The sequence below is a fragment of the Panthera pardus genome, unplaced genomic scaffold (assembly GCF_024362965.1).
Source record: "Panthera pardus isolate Hobbes unplaced genomic scaffold, ASM2436296v1 HiC_scaffold_1, whole genome shotgun sequence".
Classification (NCBI taxonomy): domain Eukaryota; kingdom Metazoa; phylum Chordata; class Mammalia; order Carnivora; family Felidae; genus Panthera; species Panthera pardus.
Genome location: NW_026526654.1, coordinates 75,898,107 through 75,917,857, shown reverse-complemented (window position 1 = coordinate 75,917,857; position 19,751 = coordinate 75,898,107).

Here is a 19,751-nt window from a genome sequence, read left to right as displayed (position 1 = left end):
CAAATATATATATATATCATATTTATATATTTAATATTAAATATATATTATGTTTATACCTATGTATATATATTTAGCTCACCAGGAAGATATATTATGTCTGTGATTGCATGGACATCCATATTTAATTGTCCTGGTCTATAGATGTCAACACCGGAGGTGTTACTGAAAGAATGCTGAGTAGGACCGGAAGGAATGTTCGCAGCCTGCTGAACCTGCCAGAAAAGGGACCCTGTGGCTCCTTTAATGCCTGCCAGAAGCTGATGTGTGGAGGGGGGCTCTGCCTCCCAGGCCACGTAACTGCTGTGCCCAGAAATCACACGAGGGGCAACAAGCCGCAACCCCTTCACTGACTGGGTTCTCAAGTCAATCACCTTTCCTTTCTGGGTCTCAGTTTCCTCCCCTGAGGAAATATCATCACTGCCTACGCTGTTTGCCATAGTTGTGGGGAATCAAGTGGGAAACATATGAGAGACAGAATTTTGGCATTCGTTAAAATTTGTATAAGAACAGGTTTTCTTCATGGTATTAAGGCAGATATAGACTCTACTTCCTGCTAGTTCTGCTAATGACTTCAATGTGTCCTTTTGGTATTTCTTCAGCTCTGCCTTTTGATGGTCACTTATTTCAGCTCAGGATATGAGAGCTGCTTAAGGATCCTGCTCTCATCTGTTCCTTCCTATGTCTAGACTGGTGAGGCGGACTTGCATTAAATATAATTTTGGCCTTCCAGCAGCTGTTGAGGACATCATGGAATGAGACCTTACATTGCCTACAGATGTTAAATACTGCTTGCAGGTGACCCGGCAATTCTGTCCATGTCTCTAGCCTGCATACTAAGTCTCTCCATCAGTCAGAAGCAAGCGTGAAGGGTAATCTGTTTTGCTAAGGGTCCCGTAGGAATTTGTTGCTGCTGCTGACATAAGAAAAAGGCAAAAAAGAAAGGCCAATTTACTTTCAGGCTTTTGCAAAGTAGCAGATGTTTCCTGTGCAAAACTAATATCATAGCAGCATGATATATTTGCACAGGATCATATGGTTTTAAAAAACAAACTTTGTTTTAATAATTATACAAGGAATTGTGAATATATTCTCATTGAAAAAAAAGTCAAACAATAAAGAAATATATACAGGAAATGGCTTTCTCTGGGAAAAGAAAAAGAACTTCAGGTGATGTGGGAGGTGTTGGGTGAAGGAGGCTCTTCATTTTGCCTGTATATTGAAGTTTTGGTGTGTGTCCTTTCATAGTTTTTATAATCATCTGTATACATATATGTACAGATAAAAATATATGAAGAAAAAATCTTTAACATAAATGGAATCATACTAAACATATTGTTCAGCAACTTTTTTTACTTAGTATGACTTGAAGAGCTTTCTTTTTTTTTTTAAGTTTACTTATCTTGAGAGAGAGAGTGAGGGCAGAGGGGCAAGAGAGAGGGAGAGAGAGAGAGAGAGAATCCCAAAACAGGCCCTGAACTGTCAGTGCAGAGCCCAATGTGGGGCTTGAACTCACGAACCGGGAGATTGTGATCTGAGCTGAAATCAGGAGTCGGATGCTTAACTGACTGAGCCACCCATACGCCTCTTGAAGAGCTTTCTACCTATTACAAATACATTTGCTGCATTAAAAAATATATAGCTAAATGGTATCCCCAAGATATGCCACTAATTAATATTTATAGTATGCTGTTAATCACTTTCTTATATATGGAGATTTATTTTGAATTTTTGGGTATATTAATGTTGCCATTAACATCCTCGTGCACACATCTTTCTGCACATGTATGAGTATTTCTCACAGCAGGATAGAAAACTGGAAGGAAAATTGCTGAGTCAGACTTCAGCCAACTCTGAGACTCAGTTTCCTTTTTTATGAAATTGGTTTACTATCACCTACCCCAAGGGTCATTTTGAGGATTAAAAATTGAAATTAAATGTTTAAATTATAAATGCAAGTTCATTCTCTTTATTAAAGTCGTTTTTAGGGGCGCCTGGGTGGCTCAGTAGGCTGAGTATCTGACTCTTGATTTCGGCTCAGGTCATGATCTCACGGCTCACGGGACTGAGCCTTGCATCAGACTCTGTGCTGAGCATGGAGCCTGCTTGGGATTCTCTCTCTGCCTCTGCCCCTTTCTCATGCGGTCTCTCTCTCTAAAATAAAAACTAAAAAATAATAAAAATTAAAATCTTTAAAAATAATTTAAAAAAATTCCCCCCACTTTTCTCAGGACCCTTTTTATTTCTCTGTATTTGTTCTTCTCTATTAAGATGTCTGATGTGCAGGAGGATAAGTCAAACAACTATTGACATTCCTCTCCTCTGCCCTCAATTCCATCCTGTTTCTCTTGGGAAGATACAGAGTACTTTGAAGAATGTTGGGGCTCTGTATTAGTCTGTCCTCCCTTCTTCTGTTTTCTCTTTTCTTTGGTTAGCTTTCCTTTCCTTTCTTTTCATAAGCTACGTGGAGGCAGCCAGCTGGGGGACTGTCTTTGTGAGGCTGGGGGGAAGCATGGCATGAGGGGTGGAGCCGCTGGGGTGTGGAGATGCCAGAACAAGATGAGAGATCGGGCAGGACCAGAGCAGAGTCTAGGAGCCAATTGTCAACTGGCTGGAAGGTTGACATGGATGCTTCGAGCTTTGATGCCAAAGCATCAAATGGTTTGAATGAATCCCCTGTGAGGGCTCATTACCAGATTCTCAAGAACCTTAAGGAACAGCCTGGAGGGTGGTTGGGGCTGTGCTCAGGTTTGGCAGACAAGGGAGCAGCCTGGACCTGGGGCTTGGTTTCTACTTTGGTTGCCTCAAGCCCTGGTCGGCTCAGTTCTCAGGGGGCAAGCTTGGCCAAAGCTAAGTAAAGGAGAAGAACTAGTTTCTGGTGGGTTTTTTTCTGTTTGTTTGTTTTCCACTTATTATTTATTTTGAGAAAGTCAGAGAGAGTGCAAGCGGGGAGGGGCAAAGAGAGGGGGAGAAATCTCAAGAAGGCTCTGCACTGTGAGTGCAGAGCCCTATGTGGGGTTCAAACTCATGAAACCTGAGCTGACATCAAGAGTCAGACGCTTAACTGACCCAGCCACCCAGGCGCCCCTAAGTTTCCACTTCTTGTATGTCATATTGTTTTGCAACATTCCAATATGTTAACCTGTTTAAAGTCCCCTGTTAAATGTGAGCATGTATGACACAGATTCTCCCCTTAAACACTTTTCTCTCTCTTGAAATTCATCGCATTGTCAATAGATCATTTCTTAGCATCTTACATGTGTTTTGAAGGAAAGGATTAAAGCAAAACTGCAGCCTGTAGCCTCAGGCCACCTCCGTTTAAATGAGAACATTTGCATTGATGTTATAACTAGAGGTATGGATTTGAAATAGCTCAAAAAGCTGACCTCTGATTCCAGGCCTTGGCACAGGCCCTGAGGCAGTGTATGTTAGACAGCAGGTTAAAACAGGCCCTGGTCCTTTCATTGTGGCACTCAGTGCTCTACATATGGATGCCCCTTAACCGCTGAGATAGGGAGAGAACAGGGACCTTCACTGAGACCTTTAAAGAGAGACGATTCGAGCTGCTACTAAGGAGTTTAGATGCTAGCACCTACTCCTAGCCTGTGTCTTCATACGACTGCTCGATTTTCTTTTCATTCATCTGTTCTAGTGTCTGAGTAGGCTAGTAACATCTCTATAGACTGGAAGTCCAGAAGGGAAGGACTTCATGGGGTCAGTTTGCCTTCCCCTGATGTGTTTACTAAACACTTTTCCGTATACTTTTCGGTATAGTGAGGAAGAGGAAACATGGCAGACGGAAGCTTAGCCCTTTGATCTCTCAATTCTTCCCTGAGAACCTGTGCAAATGAATCCATGCTGTTCATTATGCTCCACCAAGGAACACGATGAGCTGTTCTCTGAGGCCAGATTTTCAACCTACGATTCTCTGAGAATAGTTTCCATATTGTGGAAGAGATGACTAGCTGGTCCAATGAGTCAAGAAGGATAAAAGCACAACACATTTGGAAAAAAAAAAAAAAAAAAAAAAAAGACATGGTTTGGTGGCTAAAGAATGAGAATCCAGCTTTTATCCTGGATATGACATTTCACTGAGTGTCTTAGGCATGCCATTTTATCTTATGTTACGGAAAACTTAGGAAATGTTACAGCTGCCTAGGTGCTTGGGTTGTTCCCAAGAGTTATGTCTTCAATATGCTTTGGCTTTTAATTCAGAGTATGGAATCACACAGCCACAAATGCTGATGTAAGTCTTTGGCTTTTCAATTGAATTTAGGAAACTTGAGACTTCCTCACATTTCGTTTCTATGCTATCCTCAGAAGCACATGGTATTCCTCTGCATCTCGTTCTGATCACACAAAGAACTCTCTTGACATTACCTCTGACTCTTTCGCCTCTTTTGTCCCAGGAAAACAAAGCTTTGAATCCCTTCCACTCCTGTCTCCTTGTTTTATTTCAGTGTCTGTTTACAGACCAGTGTTTATACCCAGAGAATTCTGCCCCCATTTCCCCTCATAACTACCGCCCTTACCTATTACTGTCCCCCCCATGACTACCCCCCTTACCTATAATTGTCTTATTCCACTTTTCAGATTCCCTTCACTCATTTAAAACATTTACATTTACGGACTTAGGCATGAGTTCTTTCACCAGCCGTGACAAAAATATCTTCCTTTGATTTCAGTACCTAGCACATTGCCCAGCACATACTACCTGCTCTGTAAATATGTTTTGAAAAAATGAATGAATACTTACTTGCCTCTTCACCAAAAGAACCTGATTATAAAATGTGAAATGTGGGGCGCCTGGGTGGCTCAGTCGGTTGAGCGTCCGACTTCGGCTCAGGTCATGATCTCGCGGTCCGTGAGTTCAAGCCCTGCGTCGGGCTCTGTGCTGACAGCTCAGATCCTGGAGCCTGTTTCAGATTCTGTGTCTCCCTCTCCCTCTGACCCTCCCCCGTTCATGCTCTGTCTCTCTCTGTCTCAAAAATAAAATAAACGTTAAAAAAAATTTTTTTAAATGTGAAATGTGAATGAGATATGCATGCTTGCTCATTGGGACAGCAATGATACCACATCTGAGTGGAGTAGGACCCTCTGTTGTGCAAGAAGCATATTGTTGCTTGTCTGGAACGCCCTCACCTCTACTCAAGGGCCCCCCAATTCCTCACCCCTGACCACTTCCTGCCAGTCTTTTAAAACTTGATTTAGGGCCACCCTTCGGAAGGCCCTCCCTAGCCGCCAGGGCTGAGTAAGGTTATGTGCTTCCAAAGCTTACAGTGAATATCTCTGTGTATCTCTGGGTTAAGTTCTGTCTCTTTCCCCTCATCCCAGTAGACCAATGTACTCTTTCTTCATGGATCCCCAGTGCCTAGCAAGGGTCCTGGAACATGGAAAGCAAGCAATGCAAGTTTGTGGAATAAACGAAGCTGGTAGAGATGACTTCTGAGAAGTGGGAGTGAGTGAGAAGGAAGATTCAAAGCCTTTTAGAAGAAGGACAAAGAGATTGGGAAATGCTTATTAGGATGTGAGTGAGACCACATCTAAAGGCCTTGAGAATTTTCAGGAGATGAGGGAGGCTCTCTCAAACAAAGTCCGAGACTGACAGGTGAGGGCTGAAGAGAGCACAGCCCATTTCTTTGGGTGACACTAGCATATGCTACCTTGGTGTTTCTTCTGTATTGGTCTTTCTGTCCCCACTACTTATTGCAGTGTGGAATTATCTTCTTTTTTCCTGCTTGTGAATGATCCACAATATCTTAAGCTCCCTCAGGCAGAAAAGAGCAATGTCCTGGAGTCGTATTATGCATAGTTCTGTGGGCCAGGTGCTCACCCAAGACTTGCTTCCTCTTTGACCAGTGTTTCCTGATTAGCTTCCCTTAGGGACGGGGGGGGGGGGGGGGGGGGGGGGGCACATCTTTTGTAGGCATGGGACCTACATTCCAGAGGTAAGTTTTTCTGGCAAATGATTATTAGAAGTATGTTTGCCATGGATATTTTATAGTTAAAGCCCACAATTCTGTTCTCTAACAGGCAAAGGTTCAGGTGGCATGGCTTACATATATCCTGACTGGGCTGCCCCCTGACTTCCTTCTTTTAGCCTCAGTTTCTTTCTTGAGGAATCAAAGAGCCCTCAAGTAGGTGCTCAGGACCAAGGATGCTGTCAGGTGTCCACACTGGCTTCACAAAATACTTGCTTCATCCATCAGGGAGAGAGGCTGTATTTGACCACACAGGAACTCTATCACTTGAATATTCAGAGTGTACCTTCCTTTTGAGTTCACGAATGATTTAAAATTTTCATCTCATCTGTATATTAATTAGTAGCCTGTTTCCAAAAGCTTAAATGACAACCGGCTCAGGCATCCCGTCCTCTGTGGCAGGCCTCTGAGAGAGCGTGTTTCAAAGAAACTTGGTTTGGGTCCCCACTGACTTTTCTGACATTAAAAAAACAAAACAAAAAAACAAACAAAAAAAACCCCACAAACCTCCTCTCCGATTTTTTTTTTTTTTTAAGTTCAGGGGACTTGAAATGCTAGACACAGACTATAGGACTTAAAATTTTTAAAGGCATTCCAAAGCTTCTAAGAGACAAAGCTGGCTTTGGAGTAGACGCTTCTTACTTTTCATAAACCACATATCCAGTCCTTAGTCACAGTCAGAATTAATTTGTATTAAAAAATACAAAGTCAAATATGAAGTCATGAAATAATCAATTCTCTTTCAACCTGTATTCTTGCTCCCTGTGTGAGACCCTGGGCTGTTTCCTTAGCACTGCTCCAGCCACTGTGGTCTTCACTAACTCAGAATGAAAATTTCTCTGGGGCTTCTCCTTACTGCTTTAAGAGTCTAATTATACCATGAGAAGCCAACGGTGCAGAATATCTGAGCTTGTGCTTCCTGACTTTGCTGCCATGGAGAGAATTTGTATGTGTGGACACAAAGTTGGATTCATCTACATCAATAGTTCCCTAGGGGCTCACAATGAAGGTAGATGTGTGTGTGTGTGTGTGTGTGTGTGTGTGTGTGTGTGTGTAAGGGAGTGTTATGAGTACTATTTTCAAGACTTCAAAAAGCTTGATGGAAACAGCTCATGTGTGTGAAATCAAATTATACAGTCTAACTAAACAATGTGTTTCTTGGCTGTGGACTAGAATTCTATTTGGAGAAGTTGGATATAGAAAGGATGGATACGTTTTCAAGCCAGAAAGATTTGGGTTCAACTTGCAGCTCAGTCATTTTCCCACTGTGTGACCTGATGCAAGTTATGAACCTCTCTGATTCTAAGTTTTCTCACTGGGCAAGTGGGAATAATACCCACCAGGCTGAACAGTTGAGAGATTAAGTAGAATTCTATTTACATAATGTCGAGTACATAGTGGGCACTGAGCAAGTGGGAGTTATGGTTACTTTGGTGACCACTGTTCAAAACAGTACAGTGATGCATCACATTCTGATCAGAAGCTTCCATAACATATAGCACTACATTTTATTGTTCTGTCTGTTCTAGGTCCCTAGTTAAGAGATTTTCATACATTATCTCACTGAAGCCTCATACCAACTCCACAAGATAGACACTATTATTATCCTCATTTTCTGGAAAAGAAAATAAAAGCTTATGAAGATTTATAATTTTACCAATCACATAGGTAGTAAATAGTACAGTCAGTATTCAAATCCAGCTGGTCTGACTTCAGAACTCTTAGTCTTTTTTTTTTTTTTAATGTTTATTTATTTATTTTCAGAGAGAAAGGCACGAGTAGAGGAGGGCTGGAGAGAGAGAGAAGGAAAGAGAGAATGTTAAGCAGGCTCTGCACAATTAGCACAGAGCCAGACACAGGGCTTGATCCCACGAACCGTGAGATCATGACCTGAGCCAAAACCAAGAGTCAGATGCTTAACCTACTGAGCCACACAGGTGCCCCAGAACCAGTGGGGCACACTTAACCAGTGTGATTAACTGACATCCAGTCATACGTGTCTTTAGAAAATTACCAAAAATGGGGGGGGGGCAGCTATTGTTTCTTAATATATACAGCTTGCTATTTAAATTCTTTTAAACCATGAGGGCCACAAGGTAAAAAAAAATAATGCAGTGGTCTTAGGTGATGAAAAAGTTATGAATGGCCGCGTTAGTAGAGCAGAAATGCTCTTGTCTCTAGAACAGTTTGAAATAGGCTGTGAAAAAAACCCGAGGCATAAATTGGGTTCAGATAAAGTTTTCTGAAGGAGAGAAAAACAAGAGCAACAGAGCCTCCAATAAGTTTCACATTTGTAAACATGCTCTACGACATGGAAAGTGGGGCATCTTCTAAAACCAAAGCCCAAGATGTTCACTTACGGTAGTCAACTGTCAGCTGGGCTATTAACAAGCCACACATAAAATCACTAGGTGTTAAAGAAGTATAATGAAATTATTATTTGTTAAATACTCCACAGCCTGAAATGTATGGGTAATCAATGTACATGTAACTAAACATTTGGGGAAAGGAATTACTAATTGTCGCCTTCTGTATTCCTGAATGATTCAATGGATTTCAGGATCACGGGGTCTCTCTCAATGTGATGAGCACTGTTCCAGGCTCTTGTTTTATTACAAATCTATAACATTAGGTCATAATAACTGATATGCAAAGAGGTAGGCATTATTATTAATTTAAAATCACATTTACTGAGGTATTATTTATGTATAGTAAATAGCATTCAAGTGTAGATTTGATGGTTCTTGATAATTAGACACACCATCAAATTATTGTTACAATAAAGGTACAGAATGTTTCCATCATTCCCAGATTTCTTGTGTCCCTTTGTGCTCCTTCTCTCTCTCCACTCCTGGCCATAGGTGACCACTGATCTACTTTCTGTCACTATAGGTTAGTTTGCATTTTCTAAAGTTTTATGTAAATGGAATCATACAATATGCATTCTCTTTTCTCTGGCTTTTTTTCAACCTAATTATTCTGAAATTCATTTACATTTATTGCTTATAACAAGAACTCATTCCTTTTTATTTTTTAGTAGTATTTTATGTATAGATATACTTTGTTGCTGTTGCTATTATGAACACTCATGTATATGTCATTGCATGGACATTTGTTTTCATTTCTCTTGGGTAAATACCAGAGGAGTGTGGGTCATATGATAGGTGTATATTTAACATTTTAAGAGACCATCAAATGGTTTTCCAAAGTAGTGTTACCTTTTCTCTTCCTACTAGCCGTGCATGAGGTTTCCAGTTGCTGCACATCTCACTGATACTAGACACCATCAATCTTAAATTTTAGCCAGTCTAGGGGCGCCTGGGTGGCTCAGTCGGTTAAGCGTCCGACTTCAGCTCAGGTCACGATCTCGCGGTCCGTGAGTTTGAGCCCTGCGTTGGGCTCTGGGCTGATGGCTCAGAGCCTGGAGCCTGCTTCCGATTCTGTGTGCCACTCTCTCTCTGACCCTCCCCCGTTCATGCTCTGTCTCTCTCTGTCTCAAAAATAAATAAACGTTAAAAAAAAATTAAAAAAAAAATTTAGCCAGTCTAGAAGGTGTGAGAGGTCTCTTGTGGTTTTAGTTTACATTTCCTCAATAACTGATGACGTTGAGAACTTTTTATGTGCTAGGTGGCTATTTATATATCTTCTTTGTAAAGTATCTGCTCAAATCTTTTGCATATTAAAAAAAATTGAAGTGTTTGTCTTATTACCGAGTTGTAAGGGTTCTTTATATATTCTAGACACAAGTCTTTAAAATATATACATTTTGGAAAAAAATGTAATATTTTATCCTATTCTGCAGCTTGTTTTTTTATTTTTAATCGTGTCTTTTGAGAAGCATACGTTATTAATTTTAATAAAGTGCAATTTATGAACTTCTTTTATAGTTCACGTTTTCTGTATTCTAACTAAGAAATCTTTCCCTTCTCCAAGATTATAAAGCTTTTCTTCTTTGTTTTCTTCTATGAGTTTTACAGTTTTAACTTTGACATTTCGGTTTATGATTCATTTTTGAGTTACTTTTTCTTTATTTGAGAGACAGAGAGAGAGAACAAACACATTCCTGTGTGTGAGTGGGGAGGGGGGGTGGGGAGGCAGAGGGAGAGCAAGAAACTCAAGCTCAGCATGGAGCCCAAGGCAGGGCTCAATCCCATGACCCTGGGATCATAACCTGACCTGAAATCAAGAGTCAGATGCTCAACCCACTGAGCCACCCAGTTGTCCCAATTTACTTTGTATGTATGTTATGAGGTATATTAGCTATCTATTGCTGCGTAACAAATTACTCTGAAATTTAGCAGTTAAAACAATAAACATTTATTAACTCACACAGTTTCTAAGAGTCAGAAACCTGGGCCTGGCTTTGCTAGGTGATTCCAGCTCAGGCTTTCTTCTGAGGTTGCAGGCAAACTATTGGTCATGGCTGCAGTCATCAGAAGCCTGACCAGGACAGGAGGATGTGCTTTTAGGATGGCTCACTCATATGGCTATTGGCAGAGGGCCTCGATTCCTCATAAAATAAGACTCTCTGCAGGGCTGTCTGGGTCCTTACAGCATTGCAGCTGACTTTCCCCAGAGCAAATGATCTAACCAAAAATGAGTGAGGAGGAAAACAATTTACCTTTTATAACCTAGTATTCAAAGTTACACACTATCATTCTCCTAATTCTGTTCATTAGAAGTTGAGTCTCTAAGTCCACTCCACACTCAAGAGAAGTGGAATTAATTTACATTTTCTAAAATGGAAGAGTACTAAAGAGTACCAATTTGTGGACATGTTTTGAACTGCCCACATGAGGTAAGGCTTAAAGTTCATTTCTTTCTTTCCCATGTAGATATCCAGTTGTTCTACCATTATTTGTTGAAAAAATTCTCTTTTCCAGATGACTATCATTAATGGTTATAATTCAAATGCAAACTGAATTTTTTAAAAAACTTAAACCTGTAGCAAAAATTATTAAAAATAAAGTGTGTGTGTATGTATACACACACACATATAAAGTTTATATATATGGAAAAATTCAAATGATGGCATTAATTTCTAATAATGTAATTTCTGCAAGTTTGCATTTTCACTTTACAGTTGCAGTAATTAATACAATATTGGGACATTAATGTTGAAAGACCTCAGAGATATTAGCTAATTTATCTCAGTTCTTTTATGGATATAGAAGCAGAAATGCTGGGAGATGAAATGCATGGCTGAGGACATAATACAACACAGAGGCAAATCTGAGAATATTAGCTATTTTGTGTCTAGGACCAGTAATCCTTCTGATATAGCAAAGCAAATCCTTCTGATATAACAAAGTTAACATGTCTCTGAAACCATCACATCAAAGTCCATAAGAGGCATGTTTAATCTCACGTTATTAATTACATTCCTGTGAGGGTCAGTCTTGTTCCCTCCATTCGTTTCCTTTTCCATTTGGTTTCACCCTCCCACCCATCCAGCCAGCCACTCACTTACTGTTTAATTCACAAATATTTGTTGAATATCTTCTATGGGCCAAGCATTGGTCCAAATGTTTGGGATCCAAATACCATAAACACAATGTCTAGCTTTCTCCTAAGAGCACCAATGTATCATTTCTCTCTGAGATCAGTTTTTGGACTCCAAGGTCATCTGTCTACCAGGTCATCATTTAGTGTTTTAGTCTGCTTGGGTGGCCATAACAAAATAGCACAGACTGAGGGGCTTAAACAACAAAAATGTATCTTCTCACAGCTCTGGAGGCTAGAAGTCCAAGATCAGGGTGTCAGCATGGTTGAGTGCCCTCTTCCTGGCTAGCAGATGGCTGCCTTCTCACTGTGCCTTCGGAGGGAGGGGGGAGATCTCTTTTTCTATCCTCATAAGACCATTAATCCCATCAGGAGGACTCTACCCTCATAAACTCATCTAAAAATAATTACTTCCCCAAGGCCCTATCTCCAAATACCATCAGGTGGGGTGAAGGCTTCCACATGTGAATTTCAGGTTGATACAAACATTTAGTCCATAGCACCCCACAACCAAAACCTCAGAAAAACAGTATTTCCTAGAATTATGAGGACTTCAAATGCATGCCAATACTGTATGTGAAAGAACTACGGAAAGAAGCCTTCTGTCACCAGCTTATACCAAACTTTGTAAAGAAATCTGCAAAAGAAAAAGCTAGGACTTTGGGGGATTAGTTACAGAATGTATCACTTCTAGCTGGCATAACTGGGGTGAGCATCATCTGTGTTGAGTGCTTGAGTATGTGTTAGATATTTGAGTTACAAATCGGCGATTCATTCTGACACTGGAATTAAGGTGCTTTGGTCGGGGTGTGAGCATAAAAATTGCCCTGGTTTATGATGAAATTGTACTTTATGAAGCTTTATTCCATGCCTTTTATGATTCCGCTATCATCAAAGCATGGAGGGAAGAAGGCTTTGAGATATACCATATGAGAGCAGCTTCCCTCTGAACTCCTTTCCCTCAGGCTGATGCTCATAATTACCCTGGATGGGTATCCACTAACGAAACCCTCATGAAGCAATTAGATGTCATTTCTTCTTTCTCTCAGCTAATGTGAATAAAGAATATTAGTAAATCCCACCCATGGTTTTAGAAAAGAGAGGTTTATTTCCACAGTTTGTACAGTCCACTCATGGTATAAAGTCCATCAAATGGGGCTGCTGTTTTGATGATACAGCTACCCTGTGATAAATACCATGGGCAGCTCGATGGAGGGCACAGAGACAGAGACCACTCTAGGGGAGGCTTAACCTGAGTTCTGCTATGAATGGAGGATGAAAATGAAAGTTAATTGGCTATACTGTCCATTCGTAGCACTGGAAGGAAAAATGGAAATTAAGCAAATAGAAATAGAAAGTTTCAAACCTGATCTCTGGACCTGTATCCCAAGGATAGGAGTACAACTTTCATCCCAAAGGAGATGACTTTTGTGAGAATAGTTTGTGACATCCCTCATGAAAGGACAAGAGGTTTCTTGGTTATAAACAGAGACTAACTCTGGAAAGGGATCTGTCAAAGGGATACTGCTTCCTCACAGAACCATGGAGAAAAACCAGGCTTGAGGACGAAGTCACGAAAGAGACTGAAAGTCACACTGTGCACAGACTAGGTGAGAACACTGCCCTGCAGCTGTCAAGCATTTGATGGGGCAGCTTACACCCTGCTACCACTGGCCCCGGAGTTGCAACTCCTACTGCCTCCGGAAGATTCGGAATTCTTTCTTCTTTGTCTTATGGCTCGCAAGTCAAAGGGAGCCATTCACTGACTGGCGAAGCCTAGGTTACCTGATTGTGCTTGACCACAAGGGAGGTTGGGAAGGTGAGTATACAGCATTTCAGCTTCCATGTGGAAGGTAAGCCCTGATTCTCTAAAATTTATATGGGATAGAGGAGGGGGATTCAGGAAACATAATACAGGGTTCAGAAACTGGGCAACTCCCTTAAGAAAAAAGTCATACTGATTTGAAAAGTTCTGAGAAACTTCACAGAAGACCATGGGGGAGGGGAAGGGGGGAAAAAAGTTACAGAGAAGGAAGGAGACAACCCATAACAGACTCTTAAATACTGAGAACTGAGGGCTGATGGGGGTAGGGGAGAGGGGAAAGTGGGTGATGAGCACCGAGGAGGGCACCTATTGGGATGAGCACTGGATGTTGAATGGAAACCAATTTGACAATATATTATATTATATTATATTATATTATATTATATTATATTATATTATAATTTATGTATTATTATATGATAATATATTAAAAGAAAGTTCTAGTTTCTGATGAAGAAGAAGAAAAAGGTAGTGGTGGTGCCTAAGTGCAGCTGATGACTTGGGGGGGACTAAGCAGCAGAAAATTCTTTCTCTGCCACAGAAAAGGATCTTAGAAGGACAGCGTTCAGTGGTTCTCAGCCTTGGCTTCAATTAGGATCACGTGGAGAGCTCTCCAAACCTACTCTTGCCAGGGCTCCATTCTAGACCGAGTCGAACTTCCTGAAGGCGAATTCTGTTTTAAAATCTCCCTAGTGATTCTAATGTGTGGGTAGGGTTGAGAACCACTGAATTACACCTAAGGCACCTGAGAAGAGAAACAGATGGGCCCTAAGAGATCATGGTGGGCAGATGCAGAAAGGAGCCCCTTTCAGAGTTCGATATTTTTGTGATGTAGTGTTGCTGAGTAACAGGGGGAATCATCTTGTAACTCACCAGCACTTTTAAAGGCCTAACATGATGCAGGCATGGGAGGCTTTTTCAAATCGCAAAACATTGTTGCATGATTCGTAAAAGCTTCCTTCTCCAGGCAGTGGAGGGGTGGGGGGTAGCCGTGTAGGTTGAAACCCAGCTCTGGGAGCTGTGGGCTTGCAAACCAGAACCAAAGCCCCCCACCCAAACTCTTCTTCATTTGTCCCGAATGACTCATTCTACTTGAAGCAGGCACGGGGGTGGAAAGTGAGCAAAAGCTGGTCTGGGCCTTACAAGAGATGCCCCAGTGTGCACAGCTGGGCAAAACCCTCCAAGCAGCCCAGGTAGCCCGTTCAGGAAACGCAGAGGGTGGTAACAGCAGGGGAAGCCATCTCTAAGCTGAATGCCTTTGTGAATCACACAGACTTTCTGGCCCAGCACAGGCTTTGCCTCAGCCAGGAAAGATCTGGAATACCAAATGCCTCCAGATTTATTTAAGAACACTACCTGGGCAAGAAGGAGCTTTGGAATCAAAGTGAATTTCCACAGTGCTAAATTTACTCCATAGTTTCAGATGGAAGATGAAGGAAAGTAATTAAGCAAAGAATGTGTATCAAGGAGCCAAGCATTTTAATGAAAGAGCCAGTGGCAGCGAGGATCAATATTTGCCTTCCAAAGCAAATATTTCAGAGGAGATGTTTGGAGCAAGATGGGAGAGGCACTGAGCACAGCAAGCAGAGTGTGAACAGCCCTGCCCTGTGCACTGAGATCCCTCATCAGTCTCTATTTGCTGGTTAGGAGCGTGATGGATGAAACCACGGCGTGCAAAGCTGCTGTCTCTGCCCTTTGCGCTGCCCCGTTAAGGTGGTTTGGATGTAACCTTGGAGGGTAGATTCTAAAGGGCAGTGAGCTGATCGATGTTCCCAATTCAGCTACCTGACAGCCACCGCCAGTGAAACCACCCAACTGCTCACATGTCACTGACTGCTTGCATCCTCTTTTGAAATGTAACAATGGTGCTGGAATTAATAACGACAACAGAAGCCTTCCGAGTGCTGGTTTACACTTCCTCTTGGCTGCAAGAGGAAATTGAGAAAAAAAAAAAAAAAAAGACCACTAGGAAGATTAGTGGAAATGCATGGTAATAATTAGGCTGCAGAAATACAGAGAACTGAGGATTTCTAGACCTTTTAAACACCTCTTACCTGACAGTGACATTATTTAATTTCATAAATTTGAGGAGGAGAAATATACCTTCAAAGGGTAGGTGATTTTCTTTGATATTTATGGTATGGTTTGGATTTGGCACATAATTTAACACATATTTATTGATTGTTGACTATGCTATGTGCTGTTGGTACAGGATGAACACTTCAAAGTCCCCATTCTTACAAAACTAATATTCTGTTAGGAAAGAGAGAAGCATAAAAAGTTAACTTCAGGGATGCCTGGGTGGCTCAGTTGGTTGAGCGTCTGACTTCGGCTCGGGTCATGATCTCAAGGTTGGGTTCATGAATTTGAGCCCAGCTCTGGGCTTGCTGCTTTAAGCGCAGACCCCGCCTCCAATCCTGTCTCCCTTGCTCTCTGCCCCTCCCCTGCTCACACACTGGCATTCTCTCTCAAAAAAAAAAAAAAAAAAAAACCATTAAAAAAAAAGTTAATTTCAATCAAATAGAGTTAGTGATAGGATTGAGGAAGCAGTGAGAGCTGAGAGCAAAGAGAAGATTGGGAAGTGGTGTGGCACAGGTGATATGTAAGCTGAAGTCTAACCTGATAACTTCTTTGAAGAAGGGAGGGAGTGACCTCTGGGCAGTGTGTGTGTGTGTGTGTGTGTGTGTGTGTGTGTGTACATGGGGTGGTAAACTGCAAGTGGTTTGTTACTTATGCAGCCTAAAGTGCAAATCAGGAAGTATTAGTGTTTGGAGATGGAAGATTGAGGAAGGGGCACATCTCTGAGGGCTCTCCATGCTAAGCTAGGCAGTTGGAATCCTTCCCAGCACATCAGAGGATCTTAAAATTCATTTGCATTAATTAGAATCATTTAGCACCTGACAAACACTACCTCAGCCAGGTGATCAAGGTCAACACTACTAGCGAGAAATCACGTTGGCAGTACATACCCTTGGTACCACCATGTGATGAAAATGGCACTTTGTGGTCTTCCTCTCTAAAACCCATAACCCCTGCCTAATCATAAGAAAACACCAGAAAATTCCAGATTGAGAGACATTTGGCAAAACCCCTGACCAGTACTCTTAAACTGTCAACGTCATCAAAAACAAGGGGGAAAGGGGCGCCTGGGTGGCGCAGTCGGTTAAGTGTCCGACTTCAGCCAGGTCACTATCTCGCGGTCCGTGAGTTCGAGCCCCGCGTCAGGCTCTGGGCTGATGGCTCGGAGCCTGGAGCCTGTTTCCGATTCTGTGTCTCCCTCTCTCTCTGCCCCTCCCCCGTTCATGCTCTGTCTCTCTCTGTCCCCCCTCCCCCCCCCCAAAAAAAAAAAAAAAAAAAAACAAGGGGGAAAAAAAAAAGAATTACTTAGGATTTTGCCACTCCGGAATGTGTGCCCCAGACCAAGAAACTTGGCATAATGTAGGAGCCCATTAGAAATGCTGAATCTCATCCCCCATAACCACACAAGCAGAATATGCTTTTTTTTTTTTTTAAGTGGCCTTCATGCCCAGTGCAGAGCCCAGTGAGGGACTTGAACTCACAACCCTGAGTTCAAGAGTCCAGCGCTTAACTGAGTGAGCCACCTAGGTGCTCCAAAAGCAGAGTATGCAGAGGCGATCCCATATGTACAGCTATTTCACTGAAATAGCTTGTTGGAAAATGGTTCTGTGATTCTCAGAGTTTGGTCCACTGGACTTGGGGTAAGGCCCTGGAGTCTGTATTTCTAACAAGCATCCCAAATGATCGTGTTGCAGGTGGCCCAGGATTTTAAAGACCTATACCTAGGCCTTACCTAACCAGTAAAATCAGGACCTCCGATTGATGAAATCCAGGAATTGGTATTTTCTAAAGCTCCCTGGGTAAGGTGTATGTAAAATTGAGAACCACTGAATTAAAAGGTCATAACCAGGGATGTGACAGGGCCAGATTTTCATTCTTGATAATGTTTAAAAACAAAATTCAACTGAGTAAATGTAAAGATCTGACTGTTTTTGACCAATAGTTCCTGAATAGGGGCAAAGTCCCATGGAGCAAGTAAAAGGAGCTCTGAGAAACTGTACAAAGGGAAAGGTTTTTATGGGAAGGCAGGTAAGGGGAGGAAGAAGAGAAAAGAAAAGCGAAAGAGAAGAAGGGATTGTTTCAGACAAGGTCACTTTCCCTTAGGGGAAGGCAGGGAGTCTTATCAGGCAGATTATCCTACTAGTGCTGCTCAGAAAATTCCAGACTGATTGGTTTAAAATTCCACTCTTGGGAGAGGCTGAAACTGAAATTAGATTAGTATTAAGTTTTGGAGGGGGCTTAACATAAATAATCTATTTTGGGCCTGTTTCTTTTTACCAATAGATGTCTTTTTCCAAACGTTCACATCTATTATCTCAGTATTCCTTGATATTAGCACACGTGATATGGTGATTTCTAATAAGACGTGTATATTTGGTCTTTATCCACTGTCTCTGGCACACTATTCCTAAAGCCCTTGCAATTTCCTATATAGAGGTCATAGGGGCATCTTTGGTATAATATTTTGTTTTGTTCCTAGTTCCTCAAATAGCAGAAAAGTAAGGGTGAAATGGAAGTCTTTTGTTATTCATAACAAGCCCCTTTCCTTTTGTTTTTCCTTTTCTTCTTTTTATTTATTTATTTTAAAAATATTTCTTTTTGAGAGAGAGAAAGAGCGTGAGCAGGGGAAGGGCAGGGGGAGGCGGACAGAGGATCCTAAGTGGGCTCTGCGCTGTCAGCAGTGAGCCCGATGCGGGGCTCGAACTCATGAACCATGAACTGAGTTGAAGTTGGACACTAAACCAACTGAGCCACCCAGGCACCCCTTCTTTCTTTCTTTCTTTCTTTCTTTCTTTCTTTCTTTCTTTGGTTTATTTTTTAGAGAGAGAGATATTGAGCATGCGAGCTGGGCAGGGGCAGGGGCATAGAGAATCCAAAGCAGACTCCGCACTGAGCAGGGAGCCCAATGCAGGGTTTGAACTCACAAACCATGAGATCATGACCTGAGAAGGCTCAACTGCCTGAGCCACTCAGGGGTCCCGAGAGCAAGCCCCTTTCAACCACAGCTGAGTTCATGACTTTTCAAAAAGCCCCTAGGGATGAGGGAGGGGTGGTCACCAGAAGGACCAACCGTGTGATTACAGGGTTGAAACTTTCAGCCCTCTGACCTCCAGGGAGGGGAGAAGGACTGGAGCTCAACTGAATCTCCATTGGCCAGTAAATCAATCAATCAAAGGAATGTAATGTAGCCTCAATAAAAGTCTCAAAAAGAGTGTCCATGATGGTAAACAGGTGGCGGTGCTCGGCGAGTGGTGCACCCAGACAGGATATGGAAACTCCGTGTCATTCCTCACATGCTTGGCCTTATGCATCTCTTTCATGCAGGCTGTTCCTGAATTATATCTTTTTAAAACAAACTAGTGCAGGGGTTCAGAAAGAGTCAACCCAAGATGTGTTGTTTGGTATGCTGGTTATTTTGAGCTGAAAACAATTAAGGAACAATTAAGACTCAGGAAGAAACTTTAACCTTCCACCTAAGAATTTAGATAGAAGATCTGCTCTAGGAAAAGAGCTATTACCATAAATAACTATGATTATAACATGAACTAGGTGTGGTATACAGGAAAAACCTAGCAAGGCCTGTTTGATAAAAGTCCTCTCTGTGTCCCATTGTTTCTGGATGGCCCAGAAAATATTTGTTTACTAAACATTTACTCTTTCCATTTTCCTGTGAATTGTCTTCCTTTCCTTTGAAGCTCCAGACCTCTACCTCATTCTTCCTACTTCAGGATGACATATATACTTCATTTGGCTTTTCTCTAGAATCTCATGGTTATATGGATTCCCTATAAGTATGTAATTAATTTTTTTAAGTTTATTTATTTACTTTGAGAGAGAGAGAGGTAGGGAGGAGTTGGGGGGGGGGTTGGGAGGAGCAGAGAGAGGGAGAGAGGGAGAGAGAATCTTCATGCTGCTTGGGGTCTGATATGGGGGTCTCACAAACCGTGAAATCCTGACCTGAGCCAAAAACAAGAGTCAGATCCTCAACCAAATGAGCCACCCAAGTGCCCCTATATGTAATTAAATTAGATTTTCTCCTGTTAATCTGTTTCATGTCAATCTAATTCTTAGACTAGCCCGAAAAACCTTAAAAGGTAAATGAAAACTGCCCTCACCCCAACACAGTAATCTAGTAAGTAAAATACCTGAGTTCTGTGAGCCCCCTCTAGCAAACAAGTCAAACCTCAGGAGGGGTGGTAGGAACCTCTAATTTACAGCCAGTTGGTCAGAGGCACAGGTGACAACCTGGACTTGCCACTGGAATCTAAAGTATGTGTATTTGGGGGGTAGTCTTGTAGGACTGAACCCTCAAATTGTGGGGTCTGCACTAACTCCGCGTAGATAGTGTCAGAATTGAGTTACCT